The 24,921-nt window shown below is 47.4% G+C and overlaps 1 protein-coding gene across 3 annotated transcripts in view; it reads left to right on the top strand.

Annotated features, from left to right (window-relative positions):
• FGD6 (FYVE, RhoGEF and PH domain containing 6) overlaps nt 1-24,921 on the top strand; it is a 217,270-nt gene that overhangs the window by 9,679 nt on the left and 182,670 nt on the right. Inside the window, exon 1 of one of the 3 annotated variants that reach the window (XM_086919065.1) lies at nt 9,446-9,528. The exons of the other annotated variants lie outside the window; for them this stretch is intronic. The gene's annotated coding sequence lies outside the window, so the exon portion shown is untranslated. Of the gene's footprint in view, nt 1-9,445; nt 9,529-24,921 lie in introns of those variants that run through there. 3 annotated transcript variants of the gene reach the window in all.

Below are 24,921 nucleotides of genomic sequence, written 5' to 3'. Positions count from 1 at the left end.
GTCTGTTGATTTTTATTATGTAAGAGACACATGTGAGGGGGAGAGGTTAAACTCAGACACCAACCTCCCCAACAAATATCCAAACACACAAAAGAGGAGTAGGAGTATAAAGAAACTGACAATTGATGTAATTAGTGGCATGCGTTTAATTTTTTCAAAACTACCCTCACCCACAAATTGTGGCATGCTTCATCATTTGGGCTTGCTAACAACACCCCTGCGCAGAACAATGCCTGGGGTGGAGCAAAAAATTAAGCGCATGCCGCCAATTAGATCAATTGTCAGTTTCTTTATACTGCTACTACTCATTTGTGTGTTTGGGTTGTTATTATGTACCAGTTGCTTTGAGTGCTGCGATGCAAACCCCTCTATTTTCATTATAAGTTAGCTTTAACCACATGGTCAGGACAGTAGGGACACCCTCAGGTAGGAAGGTGTCTGACATCATTGTAGCACCATTTCTTTTTTTAATTATACATGTAAATATCTCACTTACCCTTACTGTTCAGTTGGATGTGCAGCAAGCTTTCTTCCACAGCTACCTGATCATGACTATAATCTGAAACATCCTGATGATCAGGGACCCTTGCAAATGTACAATCCTGATGCCAGTGATGCTGGAACGCTAGTTGTGCACTGCTGCGGTATTAATGTGGCGTTCAACCCCCCACTGACATATATTGCCTAAATGCTAATCTCACAGCATAATAAAAATTTTATGGCTGTCATTTTACTGAGTATCTGGTGTATTGTACTGCAGTATTTATACAGCTCTTACTACCCCTAGGTGCAGGCAGAAGCGCTTGCCTTCAAGAGTAGCACAGTACACCTTGTAGGGTGTATGGTTGGAAGTGTGTTGTCTCTGCTTTGATTCTGTGTGGGAAGTGTTTCCATGTCATGGGTGATGACCATCGAGGTGTGGTTATCATGATATGGGACGCAGTGTTTAGCGCTGTGATGGATGAAGACGTGTGCGGTGTGCAGTTTATGGTTTTCAGTGTGTTGGCAGCATTGAACAGCTCCTCAGGTCCCTTTATTGTACTTCTGATGTTCGTAGTGCACATATCTGGTGACTGCATGGGGTTGTTTATTCTGAGATATTTTCTTTAAAGTTTATGGTCCTGAGCAGACATAGGTTAACGGGAGCATAGGCGGCGAGAACTGCTGGAATGGGCTTTGTTAATAGCATCCCATATCTGAATGGCAGCGTGACATGTCGGGAAGCTGCCATAGTACGCAGCTTGTTGGGACCTGCAGCGCTGAACTAAATAAAAAAATCCTCCATTGGCCAGCAGCATGTAGCCGATCTCTTCTGGTATTCCATGCCTGATCAGTTGGTGATGAGCAGTTTATTTGCTGTGGACTAGTACAGTTGGACGATGGACATGATCCTTAGCAGTTGCATCAAATGTGAGTGTACTTGCAGTGCCAAGCAGTAAATGGGAATTATTATGTACACACCACTGCCCATCCACTGAATGTTATGGTATTACTATTAGTGTGCCTTATACGTCGCCTTTTGTATTGTAATTCTATACATATAGCACTTACTACCCCTGACATGTTGTTGTGTCGTCTTTTATGCTGATCAGCACACTGCTGCAGAACCATGGGTTTGTTTTTGTTGTTGTTTTTTGTGTAATTGGGATTAGTCTTGCGTTATTAAGGAAACCATGCCATGCATTCAAGTTTCTATATGGTAGATACATTTAATAGGAGTTAGCTGTGATCTTCAGTGGCGGGGTGGCGTATGTGGATTCATGCACTGGTGGGCAGTTTTAATAGATTTTAAGGCAACGTCTGTTTTCATGCAGGATTTTTTACGATTATTTTGGCGGCTTTTTGAGATAGCATGTAAAACTGTGGAAAGAAAAAATATACATGTGTTGCAATATCACTGTAGGCCATGGAAACACCATCACTCACACACACCCTCCACATCCCCCTCAGGGTAAATACAATTAAATAAAGTGCTTTAATTTTCCCATAAAATCTTGCATCTAACTGTCATTCAGCCTTTCTGCAGCAGTAATCGGAGGCAAAGAAGGAGAGGCTCTGCCTAGAAACTTCCTCACCTGAACAATAGAAACTAAGTCTTACTCCTCGCACTTTGATCAACTAAACTTGCGGCGCTCGGTAAATCGAGTAATCCGCAGCGCTTTCCTAACAAAACTCTAATTAATTAAGGTGAACCCTTGGGTGTGGGCTCTCACTTTGGTGTGGGCTCCCCACAGGATGCTAGTAATACATTACCACTGTCTGGTAATGTCTGCAGTTGAATTTGTACACCCTGGAGGGTCGGTGTGTGGGCAGTGACGGTCGGCACTGATCGGGGGTGGCAGGGACGAGGGGGTGTAAAGAAAAAAAAAATACCTTATCTCCGCCGTGTCTCTCCTCTGCGTCAGTACTGTGCTGAAAAGGAACCAGAAAGCTCCCTGTGGTGTTTGTTCCTTGCCCCCACACTATGGACAGAGCCTCTGTACTGTGTAACTTCTTTATTTGCAATTATAACAAAGAATGGTGAGCATAGGGCGCCGAGCGTCTCTCCTACACTCGCTCCGGTCGCCAATTCCGTTTTCCCCCGTTCGCGCCTTTCCCTAAGCTCCTCCCGCGCATGCGCGCGCCTCACGCTCCAGTCTATGGCGTGACGCGTCATCGCGTTCACGCTCATAGACTAGAGCGCATACTACATATCTCCCCCTTTTTACAAATAACAAAAACATCAATTTCCCCAAATCTCACTGTGTGTCCATAGTCCCCAATGAGTGTCTCTGGAGGGCACCAGGAGGTGACCATGCATGTGACTAGTGTCCACTCATTTCAAAGTCTCTAAATCGAGAGGGCACCGTGACTGCCCTGCCACTACGGGTGTGTCTTACCGGCATGTTCTCTTCCACCTCTCTCTCTCCTCGTGATTTCTCTCCATCTCTCTGATCTCCACTCTGCACTACACCAGCCGGTGTACCGTCTCTGTCGTTAGACTCTGTGCTGGGATATTCCGCTTCACTGTCCTCTCCTACTCCATCTGACAGGACCTCTGCGCTGTGCCCTGTTTGAGGTCTTGCTTCTTGGGAGTCCACCTGTATCTCTTCCTCCTCAGATTTGGGCCACACTACTATCTTGTTGACTCTGGCCATGCGGTCTTGGGACCACACCCTGCCGTCGCTGAGGAGAGCCGCCCTGCCTCGCACCTCTTTGACCTGTAAGGGCTGGCTATACTTGCTTTCACCTTTCTTTTGTATGGTAGGGAGTTTGACCCTGACCCATTCTCCTTCTTCCAGCTCTGTTCCCTTCGCATTGCGCCGTTCGTCGTAGTGTGCAGCATAAATCTTCTGGGCCTTCTCCAAGTTGTGCTGAACCACCGCGGGGGACCATTTGCTGGTGATGGTCTTCTCCCTCCACACTACGTTGTCGCGGGTGAACGGATGTCGTCCTCTTAGTACTTGGAATGGACTGTACCCCACCACCGTGGGGGTGATCCTGTAGGCCCACAGCATACTCATCACTTCGGTCTCCCAGTCCTTTCCCTGCGTGATGGCTGCCTGTATGGAGCCCATTAGCACGCGGTTGAACCGCTCCACTTGGCCATTGCATGCTGGGTGGTAGACTGCTGTGTGTTTTGACTCAATCCTGTTCCTTCTCATAAACCCAATCCATTTGTCTGAGACAAACTGCGGTCCATTGTCACTGAGGATACATTTGGGGATACCTTCTCTTAGGAACACCGACGTCAAGAATTTCAGTATCGTGTCCGTATCCATGGACTCTTGAATGTCCACTTCAGGCCATTTGGAGTACCTGTCTATCACCACGCATAAATATTTGTTCACATCTCTGCTGTCCAGGACGGGCCCTAGTATGTCGATGGCCACGTTCTCCCAGGGGCCTTGTGGCGTGTCAAACTTTCCCAAAGCTGGTCTGAGTGGTCGTAGCACTTTGTCCGCTCCTTGGCACTGGCCACACTCCCTCACTTGCCTTTCTATGTTGGAATCCATGCCTGGCCACCAATACATTTGCTTGACACGTGCTTTGGTCTTCACAATACCCAGGTGTCCTTCATGCAGTTGTGTTAACAATCTGGGTATCAGTGATTCCGGTGGCACGACCCTTTCACCTCTGTAAATGAAAATTCCCGAGTCACTCAGGGACAGTTCCTCTCTCATTTCATAGAATCTCCGCACGCCTTCAGTGAGCTTCCTTTTGACCGGCCAGCCCGACGTTAGATGTCTCTTTATCTCTACCTTCTCCCCATCTTGCTCGTAAGCTGCCGCCCATTCCTGACAGCTTATCGTCGTCTCATGGTCCTCCATGCTGGCCACCATCTCTTCCTTGTCCGGGGCATCCTCCGGTGCATCTTCCATCGCCGCTGCTCTGCTGAGGTAATCAGCGACTCTGTTTTGCGTTCCCGGTAGGTACTCCACGTCATAGGTGTAATCCAGTAGCTTCAGGGTCATTTTCGCTATTCTCGGGGTCGCTGTCTCATGGCCCGAGGACGTCAAGACCTTGATCAGGGGTTTGTGATCGGTTTGAAGCTTGAATCTTGTGCCCCAAACAAACTGCCTGAACTTGCCCATGGCCCAAGTGACCGCCAACATCTCTTTTTCAATGACGCTGTACCTTTGTTCCGTCGGGGACAGCGCGCGTGAAGCAAAGCTGATGGTTTCGGTGGATCCATCTTCCCTTTCCTGTGCCAAAACCGCTCCTAAGCCCTTATCGCTGGCATCTGTCGTCACTATGGTCTTGCCCGTGGGGACATACCCTTGCAGTGGAACGGCTTGGCTGATGCAGTCCTTTATAGTGTCAAATTCCAATTGCGCTTCTGAGTCCCAATCAAATTTTGTCTTGTCTCTGATGAGTTGCCTCATTCTGTATGTCCTGGTGGCGAAGTGCCTCACGAACTTGCTATAATACTCGGCCATTCCTAGGAATGACCGCACTTCCTCCTTGGTGCTAGGCGCTTTGGCATTCCTGATGGCCTTCACGTTTTGTTCTTTGGGTGAAATACCTAGCGTGCCGATTTCATGACCTAAGTATGTCACCGAGTGAGTCCCGATCTTGCATTTGCTCCATTCTGCAGTTAACCCCTTGTTTTGCAGCACTCCCAGGACTCTATGCAGCTTTCTGTCGTGATCTCCCTTGGAGGAGCCCATCACCAGGATGTCATCCTGAAAGTACTGTACCCCCACGATGTCCTTGAACAGCCGATGCATCAGCTTCTGAAATACAGCCGCTGCAGATGCCAGGCCAAAGGGCATCCTCCGGAACTGGTAGCACCCAAAGGGCGTAATGAAGGCGGTGTACTTCCTACTCAACTTATGCAGCTCAATCTGGTAGTACGCTGACGTGAGATCTATGGTGGAGAAGTGTGTTACACCTTTTGTCCTGGCCAGCATCTCCTCAATTCTGGGAAGGGGAAATCTCTCCACGAAGAGGTTTTTGTTGAGCTCGCGGAGGTCAACACAGAGACGAACCTTTCCATTGGGTTTCTTGACCACCACCAAGGGGGATAGCCACTCCGCGCTGTCCACCGGCTCTATGATGCCTTGCTCCTCCAGCCTCAGAAGTTCTTGTTGTACCGCCCCGCTTGTGGATATGGGTATGTTCCTGACCTTGTGTACCACTGGTACTGCTCCCTCCTTGAGGACCATTCTGTGAACGAACTTGTCCAGTTTACCGACTGTGCCATCAAAAACCTTGGGGTATGCAGCTTTCCAGTCTTCATCCTTCGCGAGGGGCCACTCATCCGTTAATAGTATCTGCTCTTTCCCGCCTGGGTTGTGTATGATTCCTAGATCCCCAGAGTCTCTCCATCCCAGCACTGATGGGCCCTTCTCCGCCACGTACAGGGTGCACGTGGCCGACCTTCCTCTGAATTCAAATGTGAAGTCTCGGCACCCCACCAGTGGGATGGCGTTCTCAGTATACGAGATGGGTTTGATGTCTGGCGGCCATAGGTCTGGCCCCACTACTGGCGCGAAGTCCTCTTCCCATATGGATCTTTGTACGATGGTCCAGGGAGATCCAGAATCAACAGCCACGTGTACCTTCACTCCCCCTATCAGCATGTCCGTGCGGGGCTTATCTCTTCGCTTCCCAGCCACTTCCAGCACCTGGTCCTCGATGCATAGCACCAAATCTCCATCTTCCAGGTCGTCTTCCTCGCTGATGTCCGCTGTGGCCGAATCGACGCACTTGACCGTGGACTTCTTCCCCTTCTTGCGGCATACCTTTTCAAAATGGCCGACCAGGCCACAAAACGCGCACCTGGCGCGGAACGCTGGACAGCGTTTATCCTGGGCCGAATGCGCCGTACTGCCGCATCTGTAACACGCGAACTTATTGTCTGTGCTGGGGCGGACCGTTTGTTTCCCAGTCCATCTCGAATCCTTCCTCAGGTCTCCATACGTCCCCTTGGGTTTACCGGACTGAGAAGCCTCATCGATCTTGTTAATCATCTGTCTCGGTGCGCCCTCTTGTTTGGCTGCATCAGCACCACGTTTCGACATTTCTGCCTTTTTGACCATCGCAACAACTTCCTTGAGTGATGTCTCGTTCTGCGCCCATAGTTTGTCTTGGACTGCCCTGCTGGTGGTATGCATGACGATCTGGTCTTTAATGTACTCATCCTGTAGAGCACCGTACTGGCACGTGATGGCCAGACGTTGGAGCGCTGCCACATAGTCATCTATCGACTCACCAGCCTCTTGTTTCCTCTGTTGAAAGTTATACCGGTCGATGGAGACGCACACTGCTGGACGGTAATGGCTGTCCAAGTCATCTAGTGCATTTTTGAAGACATCTGTTTCAGTTGCGTCCCTTTCCTTGGGCACCAGGTTTTTGAACACTCTCACCCCTTCCGGGCCCAAGTTGTGGAGCAACAGTCTCTTTTTTCTTTCCGGGGTGTATGCCCCATCATTTTCATCCTCAAGTGCCTCAATGTAGTTTTGAAAGTATTCCTTCCAATCCTCCCATTTTAACTGTGGTTCCCCCAATCTGGGCAGGAATGGGACGGGGGCCATCAGGGCCGACGCTTGATTCGCCATCTTGGCCTCGCCTCTGGGGTCTACTGCCTGGGCGCTGTGTTGGGCAGGTACACCGGATGCTCCTGCACTCCCTGCCGTGTCACCTTGCCCTCTGGGACTACCTGGGGTATTGTCCCTTATAGCCTGCGTGGGGTTGCCAATCTGCGCCCCTTCCTCTTGCTTGGGGGTGGTGCCCTTGGCTGCCAGGGTGCTGGCTGTGAGCTCTGTCCCCTAGTACAGCACTGACCTGAGTGTTTGAGCTGTATATCGTTTAAAAATCGTGCTGTTGCGCTGCTGCCACGCCCTCTGCTCCTCCTTGTTGCTGTTCTGTCCTTCTGGCTGGTGTGGGGCTGTTGAAGGGTGCCTGCTCCTGTCCACTGTGCTCAGTGGTGTTCGGGATCCCAGCCTCGTCGCCAATGTGGTGTTTGTTCCTTGCCCCCACACTATGGACAGAGCCTCTGTACTGTGTAACTTCTTTATTTGCAATTATAACAAAGAATGGTGAGCATAGGGCGCCGAGCGTCTCTCCTACACTCGCTCCGGTCGCCAATTCCGTTTTCCCCCGTTCGCGCCTTTCCCAAAGCTCCTCCCGCGCATGCGCGCGCCTCACGCTCCAGTCTATGGCGTGACGCGTCATCGCGTTCACGCTCATAGACTAGAGCGCATACTACACTCCCAGGCTCCCCTGACCAATCACAACGCTGCAATGCAGCATTGTGATTGGTCTGAGCGCCGTGGTTTGGTGCTCAGACGGGGACTGTGGACCTGGGCATGTTCTCCACACAGGTTGTAATGTAGCTTGTATGGAGAACATGAGATGTGCTCATGACTGTTTGCCCGGCCCCAGAGGGCCGGCCAAACAGTCACTGTGCACTTGGAGTGGGCAAATCACTCCTCCCCTGCTCTGAGAGCAGAGCAGCCCGCTCCCAAAGCAGCTGGAAACAATAAATTGATAATAACTTTGAATTATCATTTTAGGTTTCCTTTACTTACACTGCTTAAAAGCAGTGGGGTGACGCTCCTCTGACCTAGCGGAGGAGCCGCCACTGTGTGCGAGTGTGGTGGGAGGGGGGGGAATCATTGCTAATGTCTACTCATTTTGTATTCCAGTATTTTGTATTCTGTCCTGAGGGAGATGGAAACAGGGAACCGGGAAGGGGCCAATTATTTAGCGTAATCAAAGGGGTTTACTAACTTCTTGTAGCTCTAACCTAGCTCCAAAGGGCTGTAGCTCGCTTTATAGAGAAGATTATATTGTACCCGGAGCATCTCAGCCTTGAGATGCTGAGGATACAAAACGGTTATCCGAGGTCAGGGTGAGAGCAGATGCCAAAGGGTGTGATGAGTGAGAAGTGAGGGGAGAGGCGGTCAAAGGGAGAGCTCCAGTTAGCACCTGCACGGTTTCTTCCGTCATTATCAGCTCAAAGCGCCTGGAGGTCCGATAAATTGACCAGAATCATAGGGTTGGTGAAAATGAGAAACACAAAATTAGAAGCCAGCGCTCACTGTCCTAAGGCCATTAGTTCTGTCGCCACTGCCCACTTCCTTTAAGCGCAGAAGTGGAGGCAAAGCAGCAGGCGCAAAAGCTCCACTGGAATTAGACAACATTACTACTTCCTGTTTAAGAAAAAAAAACACAAGGATGGCATTACTATAAGAAAGTCACACCAGGTGACACCATGTCCTACTGCTTTACATCTATGGTAATGTGGTACCTCTGACCCATGGGTTTCAATGATTTTCAGCCACCACTGCAACTCCCAGAATACAACAGACTAAAATGAAAACTCCAAATTAGACCCGGCTATTCCAGGTCCAGCAGGCCTGATGGGGCTGCCCTGTTCTCCTTGAACATTCGTGTGACCTGAACCGTGATCCCATGGCTTTGGTCGTTGTAATTAATTTACTGTTGGAAGTGAACTTTGGGTCAGAGTGATAATTAGCAGGGAAAAACATCCTGTAATTATCAACAACTAGAGTCGGTGACTTTTAAAAGGTCTGTTCTCATATTGGTGAGTTGCAAGTTGTAAAATAGTAGGAGCAGTGCCCCCCTCTCACCCCCTCCCCCCCCCCCCCCCCCCCCCCCCCCCAAAGAAGGCGCAGCCAGGAAGTGGCGCCCTGGGTTTGTAGCTGGCAGTCTGCTCGCTGGGCAGAGAGCGCCGTGCCCTGCCTGCATTTCTTGTGCGGTGAGGAGGGAATGCTCGAGCCAGCAGGTCCCTTCTTGCTCGGTAATTGTGGCGGGCGCGCTTTCTGCTTCGCTGGCGGTTCGCCTTCCTCTGGAATGGGGACCCTTGGACGGCGTCCAGCGCCGACCGGGCCGGGCCGGGTCATGCAGCTGTTCAAACAGAAAGAGGATGTGTCTCCGCGCAGCAAGGTTGGAGGCTGGCGATCATGTTGTGATCCGGCTTTTATAGCTGGATGGTGTCCAAGTGCTGACTAGGCCTGAGCACTTGGCGGAGAGCGTCTCTTCAGCCAGGGGCACCTGATGAATGCGGGATCCTTTCAGGTAGAGATCACAACATGTTTATAGGACGTTCACGAGATGGTACACGCTTTGACCGGCAATGTGCATCTCCACAACTGACACTTCACGGGCCGGGCCGTTCAGTGCTTCTGACATAGTGGGTTGCAGTATTGTTGTTTTCACTTATATTAAGGAAAGTGCTATTTGGTTAAAATAAACTTCCCAGAGTCGTTTTTGTGAACAGCTTCAAACATATTAGGTAATTTCTTACAATTGCAAAGTAGGGGCCAGATGTGCTAAGAAACAGGTCGTAAATCATGTTTGTAAATTATTCACATATATTTACAAAATGTTTCTGATTTTGAGATGCGACCTTGGCACTAATGGGTTGTATTGCAGAGTCTCCATTCGCAGCAGGTCGCAGAAAAACCTGTTAAATGAAAATTAGTCAGATCGTTATTTGTGACTTCTTGTGATTGCCTATAAACACAGATATGGTGGCCCACAAGGAACAACAGTCAACCATCCCCTTCACAAATAAGAAACTTTTTTCTTAAAGTGGCCTTTGTTCCTTAGAGGAACTGGTTCTGCCATTGAAACAAATACAGTTTTGGAAAGTAGGCACTTGAGCCCTACCACTTTTTTACCCTCCTCTTGTCCGTGTTGTCAAGGTTGGGACCCATGATGAGGCAAGTGCTTGGTGCCTTGTTGAGCTTTGTTTCTGACTTTTAGCCACTCTGCACAGCCATGCTGCTGTACAGCATGGCTAAAAGACATTCTCAAAGCCAATAGCTCTCACATAGGCGCAACCTACTGGTTTTGTCAATGCTTTTTTTTTGGGGGGGGGGGTCCGGTGGGGGAGGGCGACTGCTGACCAATGCAGGTATTGGGAATAGTTCACAATGGGTTCTGCCATGTCAAGGTATGCTTTATGGCTCAATTGTCTTAACAGCCTCTGTTACATTGTCCATTTCGCTACTATGGTTACTTGCACATTCATGGGTAGATTTTCTGTGTAGTCGATGCACAGACTTTAAACCGTGTTGGCGTTGCTTGTATATGTCAATCTATAATGTGATTAGTGGACAGGTCAGATTGGCTTGGTGTGCACAGTCTGCTTTTGATATCTGCGTATGTATATCAATTATTTCTATCTTGGCTGCCTCAGTTATATGGCCTTCCTGCAGATGCTTAGGAGTTTTACCTGTGTTGTGGGGTTAATTGATTTGATTGGGTGTTTTGTAGTCTTTACCTCCCATCACAGAAATGTTGCATAGCAAACTTATCTTATGAGTGCATTAAAATGTCGGTGGAATTGACTACCAGGTGAACTTGCATTTCACGATGTTTGTTATATTGAGTTGCTGTGTATTCCTTTTCACAGTCTGTGTTTATCGTCAGATTCAGCTCCAAGAAATCCCCTCTTATTAGAAAAAAATGTGCTTTATGCAGTGGCAGTCTTGCGTGTAGCACCAGAAGAATCCTATATCTTGGGGAATATTCTGTGTTAGAATTGGGGTGTATAGTTTGCAGAGGTATTCACCGTGTCCACGTAGGGACCACAATTCCAGTCAGGGTAAGTCGCAACACAATCAATTATTCTGTGCTCACCCTCTAGAACAGTAAGCTTAACTTAAAAGGGAAAGTGTAAAGTATTTGTACAATAACCCGTACAACAACACAGTAAATACACCACTAAAAAGACTCCACAGCTTGTAGAAAGACAGAGAATATTCATCTGAGTAAAACCAGGCCAAAACGATCAAAATCCATCTAGTAGAAGTCGAGATATTGAAGTTTGTAGAAATAAATTAAATGAAGCACTTAGTAGCAGGTAACACTAAAAAGGTTACTTCAGGTTGCAAGGGACTAGTGTAAATCCAAAGTTCAGGCTGACCAGGATGGAGCGCATGCCTGCTGCAGGGACCCACTTGGGCCTGCTCAACACAGTAACTTGGATCCTGAGGCGCAGTATGCTCAGCGAGGCTTTACGCCATCTGGTCTCGACTCCGAGAGGCTGTGCGTCGAGGCTTCGCAAGGCTCCATGTCATCCGGCATCAGTTGTGAGAGCTGTCAGCTGTGCAGCGAGGCTTCACGTTCCCTCCCCTTCAGATTTGGCAGAAGCTTAGCTGCACACCCACTTCTGAATCCCCGAACTTGGAGGGGGCACCTAAGGCAAGGGTAGGATTCAGAAGGCAGAGTTCAGCAGTACCAGCAGAACTGCAGGAAGTCTTTTGTATCCCTGAGACTTCAGGAACAGAAGGCAAGCTAACAAACCCTTGGAGATCACTTTGAAGGGAAGTCAGACTTCAGCTGTCCTTCCAGCATAGTCAGGGAGCTAGCAGGGCAACTGAAAGAAAGCAGACTTGTATTAGAGACAGGCTGTAAGGCACACAGAGCATTAAGAGCAGAGAAAAGTCCACTTTCTAAAAGTGACAATTCTAAAATAGTAATGTTAAATCCGACCTTACCGGTAAAGAGGATTTATCATTACAATTCCAAAGATATGTAACATGAAAACGCTACTCCTTTCTAATTAGGAATTACAGCTTAAAGGTATTTAAAGGAATTCCCAACACTAGCCTTTGAGAGGGGTAGACCTCACAGCATTGAAAAATGAATTTAGTGGGTTGTCACTACTAGGATAGGTAAAACATAAAAGTGCATGACCTACTTTTTACTTACATAGCACTCTGCTCCTTGGGTTTCCAAGGGCCTTCCCTAGGGGTCACATATGTAAAAATAAAATGAGAATTTAAGGCTTGGCAAGTAGTTTTAAATGCCAAGTCGAAGTGACAGTAACCTGCACACACACAGGCCCTGCAATAGCAGCTTGAGACACGGTTAATTGGCTACTTGTGTGGGTGGCGCAATCAGTGCTGCAGGACCACTAGAAGCATTTAATTTACAGGCCCTGGGCACTTCTAGTGCACTTTACTAGGGACTTCAAAGTTAAATTAAATATGCCTATTGGGTATGAGCCAATCATACTTGGTTTAGGGGAGAGAGCACACGCACTGTAGCACTGATTAGCAGTAGCAAGGTGCACAGAGTCTCGAAGCCAGCAAAAACGAGTACAGAAAATGGAGGGAGGCAAAAAGTTGGGGCAAGACAACCCTAAGGCTTTCAGGTCTAACTGTCTGCATATCACTGTAGAAAGGTACATTCTGTGAGGTCGAAGGTGACCTCTGCTTAGGTTCTTACAGCAGTGATGTCACTCCATTGCATGAAATGGATTCCCCGGCAGATGCTGTTTTCCCAGCTGTAAGAACTTTGGCTTGTTCTGATAATTACTCTTTTCCTGTGCTTTAAATGCACTTGTGTAAAGATGTGACTGGTAAGCTGCTCGCCTCATGCCAGGAGATTATTTGTGTCTACGGAAGAGCACGTATAAGTTTCCAGCTGAAACCTCCACACCATGTACATTAAACAGCACAATTGGACGATCTGGTTTACGTGCTACCAATATGGTTGAGATCAGAAAGGTTGATGTCCATTCTCCACTCGTTCTATTAGTCAATCTGGATACTTTTAAAATCTGTTTTAAAAGTCTGCCTTTTAGGGTCCAGATTGGGAGAGGTTGAGGGTTTATGCACACATGTAAAACATTTAGGGGGTTTCAGTAGTGTGTTGCACTATTGCTGTCCTTCCTCTGCAGCACACAGGCCCAGATTATCAAAGAAATCTGAAATGGATTCCTAAAGGTCTCCTTTTACATTTGGAGTAAAATTCAGATGCTTTATCTTTGTGTTTCTTTTCTAAGAGCGAGTTGACAGAGGCTTTCAAGACTATCAGCCTAATTCATCAAGCCGAAATCGGCTCGCAAAGGGCCAGATTCTGAGAATCTGGCCCTTTGCGAGCGCTATTTTTGCATTTGGGATTCATCATCCCAAATGCAATAATAGTGATTTCGCTATTTTGCGAGGAATTACATTTAAGGAATCTCTATTTGAGATTCCTTAAATGCAATTCATCATCCATTTAAAAATTGCGAATTCGCAATTTCGGCCCGCTATTTACCGCGAGGTCAAACCTCGTGGTAAATAGCGAAAACTTAGAAAAATGCTTTTAAAAGCATTTTTCTAAGTTGCATGTTGCACACACACATGTCCTTTGGACATGTGTGTGCGCAACACCTGTTTCAATTTGCATTTAAGGGCTGCAACAGGGTGTCCTTTGGACACCCCTGGCACCCTTTAAATCGTTATCTTATTTGCGATTAGCTAATTGCTAATCGCAAATAAGGAATACTCCCCATTCATTCCTATGGGCCTTTTGGCCCATAGGAATGAATGGGGAGTTATTTCTTATTTGCGATTAGCAATTTGCTAATCGCAAATAAGGACTGTTTAGGAATCGCAATTCTTTTTGCGATTCCTACATGAATCACGTTTTGCGAGTCTGTAATAGCTATTCCTTATGAATCGCTATTATAGACTCGCAAAACGGGTCTATGATGAATCAGGCTGTATGCTTGGAAGATGCGATAAATGCGGTTTCCTAGGAGTGCTTCTGCAAAGCTTTTGAGAATTCACGTTTACTCAGGCGTAATTGTAAATAGGGTGCAGTCGGGGCCGGGCTGGGAACCTAAAGCAGCCCTGGCAATTTTGTCAGACCAGCCCCCGAAAAGGGGGTTGGGAGGAGGGAGAGCAAGTGTGAAGCACTTTTGTTACTGGAGGCAGGTATTGCAGCACCACTGCAAAACCGCTCCCCAGTAACAAAACCAGCTCCCACTTCCAGCCTCCCGGGGAAATGCCTGATGCCCTGTACGGCTAGCCCTGCTCTGGGTGCAATTATGAATCCGAAAATATATTTGTGAGTGCATTTGCACTTCAAAAAACGTTCTTCTCCACGTGTAACATCGTGTCTTTGTGGAGAAACTACCCTTGGATCCACTCCCACCAGTTTTTTTTTTTTTTTTTTGGGGGGGGGTGGTGGGGGTGGGAGTGGGGTTTACTTCTCATTTCCATCCTGGAAACTGATTTATTGCTGCCCTTGCACAGGCGTAAACCTCCGACTCTGAATTTCATCCGTGGGTGCTCCCAGTCTTTCCGAATATTGCCCTGTACTTGAAGACTCACTCAGCGGTCCAGGGAGATGTACTTACGCGAACGTATGTGTAAATAAATCATTTTACAAGTGTAAATCCATGATTTGTCAAGAATGATAAGCAGCCTTACAGCTGTATATGTATGTTGAACTCAATATACACATAAATCGCCCTGAATCTGACCTTTGGAGAGATCGGCGGCCCACTATGGCATGCAATAAGATGCATTCATGTGACTCCACTCTTCCCTTTATTTTATTCATGGGTCTGCCTGCTATTATATTATATTGCCACTTGTTTCACTCTATCAAAGTTCAGCTTTTGCTACCAAAGCTCTCCTTGTGTTGTAGATGATTGGTTATTTTGCTTCATTCCCCTGACGAGGAGCCAAGGAACGTTTGTAGATGGGTAGCACGCTACTTCATGTGCCTGATTTGATGCTGGAGTGCATTATGTCTCCACCCTACATTGCAGGGTTGTGACTGAGCTGCAAGGTGCTCTTTTGATTACATACTACTGAGCCAAAACTGGGATTTGTATATTTTATTAGGAACCCAGCTTCTTCACCCTCGGCAGCACATTATTGCTTCCAAGCTCTTAACTGCTTCTACCGCATAGTCGCCTGTTAACCCCTCCCCTGCTGATGAAGGAACCGCTCCGTCATCAGCCACGGTCGCGCTGTGCTGATGACGGAGCGGTTCCGTCATGGCCCGGCCACCGCGCCTGCGCGGTGCTGATTTCGCGCCTGCGCGGCGCGTTCTATTGAGCGGGCGGGCCGTGACGGAACCGCTCCGTCATGAGCACAGCGCAACGGACGCTGGTGACGGAGCGGTTCCGTCACCAGCATGCGCCCGCCACTCGGCCGCCCTCCCCCCTTAGCACTACGGCGGATTAGCCGCCGCAGTGAAGGGGTTAATGAAATGACTCCAATATATGGCTGGAAGTTCATATTCCCGCTTCTGGACTCGATCTTCTGCCTAAAACCTGCCCCAGGCACAGTCATCAAGGCCATTCAGACCAAATTGGTAAATCGGAGGTCAAGGGGCACAGGTATAACCTCTTGGAGTAGTGAGGGAGGGCTGAGCTCTATTAAACAGCTGTCTGCTTCCCTTGAATTTCAGGGCCTTCCTGAGCAAGAACTTCATAGAAGACCTCGATTGCTAGGGAATGAACCACACAACCTCTGGGACTCTCAAGCATTCTACGGGCCCTATCCATAAGGATGATTTCAGTAGAAAATATAAGACTGCACACATAATGACCTTTTATTTACAACTGCCAAGAACCCACAAATCGCTTCCTGGCAGGTATAAATGTATTTAGCGGTGTGAATTTCTCCATGCAGGAGTGAATCTTGGAGCGGGAAGTGGGAGTTCAAGGTGTAGTTTGCTTTCTTTGTGGCCTTTCCCAAACTCCTGTCCATCCTCTTTCCACCGTAGAAATGATTGAAGATTCACATTCCAGGATGGAAAGGGGAAAGAGATCGCCCTCGGATAAACAGATCACCCTCTGATTTACAAAGGCTTTCTCCAAGGGGGCGGGGGGGCGGAAGGGGGGATGGGAGTTCTCAACGCAGAAGAGAAAAATGTTCCATCCTCCTGTGCAGAGTTCTACGTTGTTGATTGTTGGACTAGCAGCCTTTAGGGAAAATCACATAACATTCCCAGATGTACTCCGAGAGACCAGCGCCTGGCGCAGTCCATCTCCGCCATACTGTTGCAGTTTTTTTCTTTCATGAGTCGCCCTCTATTTGGTACTCCTGTTGCACTGCATTAGTTTCGCGTTTTCACCTCCAAATGAAATCTCTTCTGCTACCTTGTTTTACCAGTGGCACTAGAAGGTAGCAACATATTCTAAATTTCTTGCAGTGTCATAAAAACGTGACCTGGTCCTCGCCAGGGTGTTCTGAAAAGACAAAGGGTGGGATGGTCAGGGCAGTTTTCCTTTCATATTCTTCAGAAGGTGGTGACTGAGCTCTCTTGCAGCCAATAAGGACCGCCATTTGGGTCCCATTCATGGTCTAGCACTTTGGCAGTGTTTGTTGCTCCTTTCTTTTCTTTGAAGAGATTGACCTCATTCTGATGTCCGGCTATAGATGCGTCATCTTGTCGTGAAGGTCCAGGCAGGCAGTGGCCTCTAGTCATCCAAGGGTCCCTGGCCTGGCCCAATTACTTTGTGAGCTCCAAGTTGATTCCATGTTCAAGCATGGCAACAATTGTATGGTGCTCGCTATGGGATTTGGCGTTGATGGAGTGATTATTTTTAAAGATAATTGTGCGCAGTCTTGACTGACTGAGAAGAAAGGTTATTTCACCTCCCAAAAAATGATAAAATAAAATACAATCATATAGGTTAATAAATTGTACAAAAACATCTCTGTATGTTATTCACACGGAGTTCTTTCTTGCTGGCTGGTAGAAATACAGTGTTTTTCTTGTGTATTTAAACGAGTGACCTTCAGACAGCTCTGTCTTGAAGTTGTCCAGGCTTGTCTTTGTTGTTTGTAATGTCTTGCTTGGTCATGCATTCGGTTTTCATTGTTCTAGTCTGACTCGATGCCAAAGAAAGGGTGCATTACAGGCTTCGAGGCGGGTTCAACCATTGGCAGAGTTTATGAGTCGTTGTCCTCCAGGGGCAGTGGTTTACATCTCGGTGCCACTTCCAGGGTAAATGTGACCCGTCCTCCATCCATTTTAGCTTTTGATGACTGGGATATCCTGGTGTGCGTGTGACCTGCAGTGTGCATTAACTCACTGGTAAGAGACTTTGGTCCCCTCGCACATACGTCGCAGTGAGAGCGAATCTTTCCTCCCTTGCGTTTCATGGTCAGTCCATTGCTCCTCATCCGTCTGAGGGTACAGTGAGCTGGCACTTCCCCTGTCCTCTTCACACGGGGGAAGTTGTGAGGCAGGAGATTCCACTGGAGGCTTGTGTAGTGAATTTCGATCCAGACTTCTGAATTTATGAGATAAAATTACCAACTATAACTATTTGGAATTTCTCTCTTCTAGTCTGCCCCATACTTACCACGAGGCCTGCAAACTGTGGCGCTTGTGTTCCTTAAAAGTCTGTTCAATCATTTTGCCTGAGCAGGTGTGAGACTGAGTTCTTCAGAGTGAGACTCAAACCCAGTGAAAGACACTCGGTGTTTGCAGAGTGAGTTGTCGGGTTCCTGAAGGAACCCGATTTCTCTCTAAGCAGGGCTAGGCCCAGCTGTTGTTGCTGAACAAACCTCTTGTTTGAATACACTCTAACATGCACACGTGCATCACACTGCTGTGTGACTGCGAATTCAACACAAACACTGCAAGTTATACATGATTGTTGGAGGGTGAGCTTGGCGTCTGCAGGAGGGGCCCCTGTCTCACTCTTCGGAGACAGCTGGGCTGCCATGCTGTCCGAGAGAGTAAATACAGTGACTTTTGTTGTGTGCTGGGGAGGGCCCTGAGAGTAAGAAAGCACAACGCAGGAAACAAAGCTCGTGTCGGTGTCAAGAAATGCCTGAAAGGATACTGCTTGGAGCACAGGGCTCGAGCCTGCTGGTACAGCCCTTCACCCGCTGTCGTCGTCCTCTCTCCCGACTTTTGTTTTTATCGGAAGTCTCTTCTCCTCTTCCGAGAGTGTTGGAATACATATATTTTTTAAATTAACGTTCCCTCTCGTTTTCAGTCGCGAAGTCCCCTCTACCACAGTTGTGTACTTATTCCATTTTGTACAGTGAGCACTTTGGTGTTAAAACCAGTTGTTTATAAATAGGTTGTCACAAAAGAAGAAAACAAAATCTATAAAATGGAGACGGTGTCAAGATGATTCCCTATTTTGCGTTGTTCTTTTCTCTGCTGAGACGCATCGCCTAAATCTTAAGAGGATCTTATCCTCCCCACTCCCTTTGTGTCACTTGACACGATTTATCCTCTGGCTTGTCATTCTCATCTCTGTTTTCTAACTGATTGCATTTTCTGTAGCACTGGCCTCCCCCCTCCCCCCCCACCCCTGCACTCTTCCCTCATTCTTTTTTTCTTCTCTGCGTTCCTTTCTTTTACTCACTTCTCTGTTTTTTCCTACACTTTTTCTCATACTCATTTTCTTCAGTTGGGCAGCGATGTTGCATTAATACCAGCCATGTCTAAACCATTGTATAATGTCCAATTGATGCCAGATAGGCCATCGGCTGTGGAAGGCCACATGGCTGTTGGCAAGGGGAATCTAACCTGGTTGCTATGTACGTGGTCTGAGTGCCTGTGTACCTTTGCCGTAGATTAGGGGACGCAGGGATAAGTCCGAGACAGTTGCTGTCCTCCAGGCCCAACTTAATATTCTGTCTGCATCTAGGCATCCATCCCTTCTACAGTGCTACAACAGGACAAATAAAACACTAGAACGTGTGATTTCACAATCCTGCAGAATCCTAGGCCCATGTTTCATTTTAGGGCGCCCTGCCCTAGTCTACACTACAGCGCGCCTTTAGCTGGGTGTGCTGGGCCCAGCCTGGGATAGTGGGCCCTATTACTGTAAATTCTCTTTTCCCAGTGCATGTACAAACCTATACTGGGAACAGTGCATTAGTGAAAGGTGGACTGGGTTTTTGAAGTCGCCGATCCCCGTTCACTGCAGGCAGCATCACTGCCAGTGTTTTAAAAAGGGGGGCACATATCCCCCCTGCAGGAGGGTGCAGTGAATGACTGCACCTGTCTGCAGAGGGATGCCTGTGCGATTACTGGGGCCCTTGTGGTGGAAATCTCGGGCCAATAATGAGGCGGATAAAGCGTGATGTGCTTTATGTAAATACTTTATTGCCCCAGAGAGCACCGGGAACAGCTTCCATGACTTCAGCTCGATATTGCGGCTCTCTCCGTAAAATGGCCGCCCGTGCTCCCAACATTCCCAGTCACACCACGTGACTGGAACACTAGAGCGCAACACCACATATCTCCCCCCTTTACAACAACCCAATAACAGAACAGTAACAACGTGGGTGGTAGCAGGGGGTAAGTGGACTAAAGGGTTTTCCATGTGAGAATGCAAGGGCCTAGGTGGGAGTAGAGTGTAAAAAGGTTATTCTATTTTCATGTCATACTCCTTGTACCTCCTCGGTAACACCATGACTCTGCGTGTGCGTTTTGTGGTGGTGTGTGTTTTTGTTTCGCTAGTGTTTCCAAGATGGCCAGTGCTTGGCATCTGGGAAGTCTGACGCCAATTTTCTGACCCTCCAGTACTGTGGTTCTCTTGCGGTTGGTGTTGGACTGCTTCCTCCGCATTCATCTGAGCCCTGATGTTGTCAGTCACTTCTTCCCTGGTGCTTCAGGCCCTGCTTCTCTGCTCCTTTACTTCTGGTGTCTGCTCTTCCTCGTCCAGGCACCAACTGTCGGTCTTCTCTAGTGGATCCGCTCTTGTCTTGTCCCATCTCATTATTCTGATGCATCGGGCCATTCTGTCCTGGGACCATACCTTTCCATCGCGTAACAGGGCAGATCTGGCATAATTTCCCTTACTTGCAGTGGAGCACTGAACTTGCTTTCGCCTTTTTTCCTTAACTGTGCTATCTTCACTCTGACCCATTCCCCTTTCTCCAGTGACACTTCCTTGACTTTGTGTCGTTTTTTGTACTGGTCCGTGTAAAGTCTTTGTGCCTTCTCCAAGTTGCTGTGCTGCGCACTATAGCTGACGATCCTTTACTTTGTACGGTGACCTGCATCCATGCCTCGTTCTTTCGTGAACAGGTCAAGACCCCTCAGGATCTTGAAAGGACTGTACCCGGTCGTAGTAGGGGTAATGCGGTATGCCCACACCGTGCATCTGAGTTCTGACTCCCAGTTCTTCCCGGCGCTGACAGCTATTTGTACAGATCCCATGAGCACTCTGTTAACCCTCTCTGCAAGACCGTTCCCCAACGGATGATACACCGGAGTATGCTTAGGCACAATGCCATTTCGTTCCATGAATACTCTCCATTTATCTGACGTGAAATGTGGGCCATTATCACACGTGATGACCTTTGGTATGCCTTCTCTTAAGAAGGTGACAGTGAGAAAGGCTAGGATTGTGTCTGCAGTTTCACACAGCTCCACTTCTGGCCACTTGGAATATCGGTCTTTGAGGACAATGGCGTTCTTAGGAACGCTCTGTGCATCCAGAATTCGGCCCAGATTGTCCACTGACAGTTCTTCTCCATGGGTTGATGAACTTTCCCAACGGAGGTCGTAGCATGATTTGTGTTTTATCGGCATTACTGCACTGTTCACAAGCACGGACGTGCTTCTCCACCTGGTTGTCCATAGCTGGCCACCAATACGCTTGTTTGACTCTTTGCTTCGTTTTGACTATCCCTAGATGACCTTCATGCCGGATCATCAGCAGGCGGTCCACCAGTTGCCTTGGGGGAACCACCTTGTCTCTTTGCTTCATTTTGACTATCGTTGTCTCCTCGTAGCAGGAATGTTGCATCATCAACTACGGATAGTTGTTCTCCGACTTCCCAGAATTTCCGGAGTTCAGTGTCCACGTACTTCTTCTCCGGCCATCCCATCATGACGAATCGTTTGACGGTCGTGAGATCCATGTCGCCTTCATATGCCGCTTTCCATTCTTGTGCGCTTATAGCTGCTTCTTGGTCCTCCGCAAAGACTATCATGTATTCGTCCCTTTATGTGCGTCTTCTCAGGCCTTAGATGTTCTGGTACTAATCCTTATAGATATATAAGTGGGGTGCTTTCTGTCCCACCCACGTGAATATTACTCTTTCACCTCATACTGTTTGGGGTGGGGTATCATTCTGCCTCCTCTCTTGGCTGCCAGTATCTGCACTCCATGGGCCATTTCCCCCTGCTTCAACCATATCACATGGGGAGGAACAAACCCGTCTTGATTGATACTCGGCAGGTTATTGATCAGTGAGCTCCCTTCTGTCAACCCTCCAGGGTAGCAGGCACACAAGATATATAGAGCGGTATGCCATAGATATATTTCATGACCCAATCTAGCGCTGAAAATATGTAGCAAAAATCAATATTATACTGACAATGGCAAATATAAAGAAAAGACAGAATGAGGTAACCAGGCAAATGTGTTAATATGTGTTACGTCCATATCCAGCCATTAGATGCAAGCAGCTAATCATCGTCCATAATGATAAGTGAGACTCTGAAGTGGCACACCCACACCAAGGCCACGTACAGCCTCAGATCCTGTCTGGAGAAGATGGCAGGTGTCTTTGGAGATGCTGCTCCCAGGAAGGCCTGGTCCCCTCAGCTGCTTCCGCCATCTTCCCCTTGCCTCTGCGATCAGTTGCCCCACTTCCTGTGGATATGGATATATGGTGCAGAGACTTCGATTCCGGTCTACAAGAGATCTGCGTATTAACAGTCCCCTGCACATTCACTCTTACATTCTTGGGGAGCAAGTAAGTGCACCCACACTGTGCCGGTACCAAGCTATGTAGCCCATCTGTTTAAAGAGAATTTGAATTGGCAAAGCCAATAGATCTACATTGAAATTGCTGCTGCATGCAGGAATCTTTTTTTATGCACGTCTCTCATTGTATCAATTAGCACATTAAAACTAGATGCATTGGTTTGCCAATGCTTTGTTGTTTCTTCTGGGCGTGGCCCTTCTGTTCTCCTCGCTTGTTTTAGGTTACTGAGATTTAGCATATGTTTATAGTAAACTCATGTGACGTTGATGCCCAGTCTATTAGGCGCCCTGTTACGGCTCCGTGACCTACTTAGGAGGTTGGTAGAAGCTTTAACTTGGTCTTGCACGGACCATCCCTTGTTCCTGCTTGTCGCACTTCACCCTGCGCCCACACATTTCATTTGTGTTGCACTAACGTGTTCTTGTGCATTTATGTATGTGTACATATGTCAACAGACGTGCATGGATGCTGATACAAACGATTTTACATTTGAATAAACTGAAGGACAGGTTCCAGCAGCCTGGTGAATTTTGAGGCGGCCGCTTGCTTTTGACAGTTTGTACACCCCTTCCGCCCCCTCCCCATCTCGCCTCTGTACTGCTACTACTTAGCATCAACAATTGAAATAATTCTTGTTCCTCCAGCATGGACGCTCCTCAATATAGTAAGTGCCCTAAACAACTTTTTGCCTCTTTCAAGCTCTAACGATGCCATGTGTGTTTTGAATCCTCTTCCTCCGTCATCAGACCCTCTATTCAAAGACTGAAATCTGCTACTAATCCTAGAACTGGTATTAGAACCTCTGGTCACCCTCCATTTTGGGATCCTAGCAAGGGAAGTGCTCCATGCAGACTGACTATATGCACCTCCCTGTTGTGGGTTGACTGGTAACTTTCTGACCCCAGTCACAAAGTCTACCTATTTTAACTACAAGTCACTTGATAAAGATTTCAAAGACGAAATGTCCTTACACCTTTTGAGCTGTCATGTAGCACTTCTTATTAGATTGTTAACTAGTCTGTGACCAGCCGGTCTCTTGAACATGGCAAGAGATGTTAGAGTAGAAGTCACACCTAAACATCAATGTTGGTGTGACATATTCATTTCTTCGTGTGTAGACCTAGAGTTTTGAGTTACTTCTCGTAGGAAGGGGGTTTCGTGTATCGGTTTCTTCAAAATTCTGTTTGGACGCTGTCGTTTTTTTGCCTCCGTGAAGCTTATAATGAGCGTCTTGGGATTCCTCTGCTGGTTTATTCTATGAATGCGCCATGTGGGCTCCGACTGGATCCTTTTCTGGTGAAGTGAGGGTAGTTACTTGCCTGTAAGCTAAGGGAACTCCAAGTTTTATGTGCTAAAGCTGGTATCTTAAATTCCCATTAAATTTAGCAGTCACTTACTTTATATAAACCTAGTCGAATTTTATGTGATGCAAGAGACAAGCTATTGTTTCCAGGATGTGTGCAACAAGTGACTCACTCTGGCTTGGTAAGTTTTAGGATGTTTCCCTTTAGCACAATATTTCAGCCCCTGCAAGACATTCAGTGGAAGGTGGTAGCCCCACCTGTCTGGGTCGAGAGAAGCTGTGCAGGGCAGAGGTGTGAGGTATCTACAAGGACACCAATTTTGCTCTCCTTGGAATGGGATACAGCTAAGAGCATCCCATGTCTATTTCACCTGATAGTGGGAGGCTAACAGTATATGCGCACATGCGGGCCTTACTATATACGGATTGTCCACGCTGAGGACTGAGGACGAAGTGGGTAAACGCACAAAGTAGATCACTGAAAATAGTCCCTACACAAATGAGCTCAACCTCAAAGTAGCAAAAATGTGCATATGTTATTATTAAGTGGCACCTCTTAAACCCCCATGCCTTCTTTACGTACACCGCGTTTCCCCTCCTCATTTTGTACATTAAATACTTTTTGACATGAGTGTGTACGTTTCAGTGTGAACCAAAGACACTCTGTTGATGGTGTATACCAACTATACAAATCTTGATCATATATACAATATACACCCCAAAGTGGATTGTCTAGGAATGCTTAAGAATTATCTCACCCATGCTGAATGGTTTACTTACTTGAGCCTGATGTGTTGAGATTTATGATTTCTCTTGGCCCCCAGAATGCAAAGATATACCCACCAGTCTTGAGCCATGGAGCATCTGTCCGTTTCCTCCACTCCACAAGCTATTTCCACTTAGGCTTTGGAGAATTCTTGACTTCCTATTTAATGTTACTGCTTCCTGATGCTTTCATTTTAACATTCCTAAAGCACTTCAATGACACCCCAGCGAATGACACTTAATTTGTGTTAAATCGGAAATTCATGCTGTGGTCTGTTCTGAATCCCAATTGTTATTGACGAGTTTTTTCCCCATGAGCCATTGCCCCCTGCTTCAGCCATATCACATGGGGAGGAGCAAACCCGTCTTGATTGATGCTCGGCAGGTTATTTATCAGTGAGCTGCCTTCAGCCAACCCTCCAGGGTAGCAGACACACAAGATATATAGAGCGGTATGCCATAGATCTATTTTATGATCCAATCTAGCGCAGAAAATATGTAACAAGAATAACAATTGTACAGCCAATGGCAAATATAAAGGAATCGTACAGAATGAAGTAATCAGGCATACATGTCCATATGTTACCTCCATATCCAGCCATTAGATGCAAGCAGCTAATAATCTTCCATAATGAGAAGTGAGATTCTGAAGTGGCACACCTACACCAAGGCCACGTACAGCCTCAGACCTGTCTGGAGAAGATGCCAGATGTCTTTGGAGATGCTGCCCCAGGAAGGCCTGGTCCCCTCTGCCAGTGGGCAGTGCACTCTGTCCTCTTTGCATGAGGAACAAGTGCACGAGAAGGATAAAAATTCGTGGTTGGAGTGGACTTACTTTTATGGTTTACTGATTTTTTTTGTATTTTTTTCATATAGATTATAAAAAAGAAGGCCGTACTATAGATA

This window comes from Lissotriton vulgaris, chromosome 1_1 (assembly GCF_964263255.1).
Source record: "Lissotriton vulgaris chromosome 1_1, aLisVul1.2, whole genome shotgun sequence".
Classification (NCBI taxonomy): domain Eukaryota; kingdom Metazoa; phylum Chordata; class Amphibia; order Caudata; family Salamandridae; genus Lissotriton; species Lissotriton vulgaris.
This window is presented reverse-complemented; position numbering and strand designations above follow the sequence as displayed.